Source organism: Tarenaya hassleriana, unplaced genomic scaffold (genome assembly GCF_000463585.1).
Source record: "Tarenaya hassleriana unplaced genomic scaffold, ASM46358v1 Cleome36, whole genome shotgun sequence".
NCBI classification, from domain to species: domain Eukaryota; kingdom Viridiplantae; phylum Streptophyta; class Magnoliopsida; order Brassicales; family Cleomaceae; genus Tarenaya; species Tarenaya hassleriana.
In genome coordinates this window covers 133546-135358 of record NW_010966665.1, presented here as the reverse complement: position 1 = coordinate 135358, position 1813 = coordinate 133546, and positions in this window count along the sequence as shown.

The following is a 1813-nucleotide window of genomic DNA, read 5'->3' as shown; positions in this document are numbered from 1 at the left end:
TATATATATATATATTCATTTTTCTATTTGGTATCAATTTCAATATATATTCACCAAACCGTCTCTATATCTCACTTTGAAATTTTACGTAAAATGATTGAATGAAAACAAGAGATTCATCTATTAGAGTATGTGGTTCTGATACCATATTGAATCTTAAAGAGAATTCAAAAAATAGAAAAGAGATTTGGGAATGATTTCTGTGTTGATTAATATAAAATGATCCATACAAAACGTATATATTTATACTAACTCTAACCACATACTCCAATATCATCGTGAAGGATGAAGTTGTTGGAGATAATTGAGTCGGTGCCAAAGCAAATTGAAAACAGAAAATAATCTGAATTCAAATGAGAAAAAAGCCAAATCTAGTTTTGTCATCCACCACTTGGGTTTCTTTCTCTTTTCTCTCCATCATTTTTACTACAAAACCGTATGATTGTTTATTATGTTATAAACTCACCCAAAATACAGAAATCTATTAAAACAATATAGATTTTTTTAGTGATTTTATCATAAAAAAATTCTAATGTATAACTCTGTACAATATGTTAAACGTTGATTTTTTGTTTTTGATTTTTATAGTTTTTATAAAATATGACAATCCCAAAAAAAAACTTGATTTTTTCAATAAAATAGCTTTTCAGATTTTTAGAAAAAGTAAATAAACAAAATCTTGACCGAATTTTATTTCGATTTTTAAGCTTGGAAAATCCAATAAAACTCTAGCCATTCAATGCCGAAAATAATAAATAATAATGTGGAGAAGCATCGGTCTGTGGCACAAAGAGCATAACAAGTAAGGTATAAAACATATAAATAATAATAATAAACTAAACTTGTCGTACTAAGGTGTTGAAAGTCCCATCATGAATGATTGATGCAACCCTCCCCACACGCTTCCACTCCTTGTACGGAAAAAAAAAAACAAAACAAAAAGCTTCTGCGCGTGCGGCGGTGTGTGAATCAGACATCTCAACTTATTCACTTGCACTCCCTTAGCTGTACGGCTCCTCCTCCTTCGGGTCTTTCAAGTTTCTCGGATGCTTCCCTTCGCCAACCCCCGGAAGATTCCTAACCAATCTCTATCGGATGATATATAATAGAAACTGATCGGATATCATTTTTGTAAAATCGGATATCATTTTTGTAAAATCGAATCATTTGAGTTTTAATTGAATGTAAAAAAAATAGAGATTTCATTAGTTAAATCAAACTTATTTTGAAGCAAAACTGAATAAAATTCAAATCGATCTGTGAACGGATATAAAAACCGAATGAATTATTCAATATTAGGTGGCTCAAATAAAGTTCATTTTCTTTCAACCCAATTTGAGTTTCCATTTGAAAATAGTATTCACCTATATTTCTCCGACTATCTAAAAAATACAAATGGATCAAGGGTTCGGTGAACTTCTAAATTATAAAAAAAAAATCTGAATTAATGAGTTTGTTTTTAGAAAATAAAAATCAAATCCTCATGAAACCTAAATATCACACTTGTACGTTGGTTTGAACCGGTAAAACCGAAATGTCCGCGTCTAATCTTATCATGAATATTCCAAAACCTTTCACATAAATCGTGATTACATACCAAAATTATTTCGAAAATTCAGTTTATATATAGTTTTTTTTGTTGAAATGTGAATATATTAATGAAAAGAAAACATCAGTTACAAATACATCACGGTGCAAAACCGTATATCAAAATTGGAAACTTTCATAGTAGGAAATTGTATCTAAAGATATCATGGTGCTCTTGTTAAATGGAACCAAACTTGCAAGAGCAGTTTATATAGAGGTATTATAT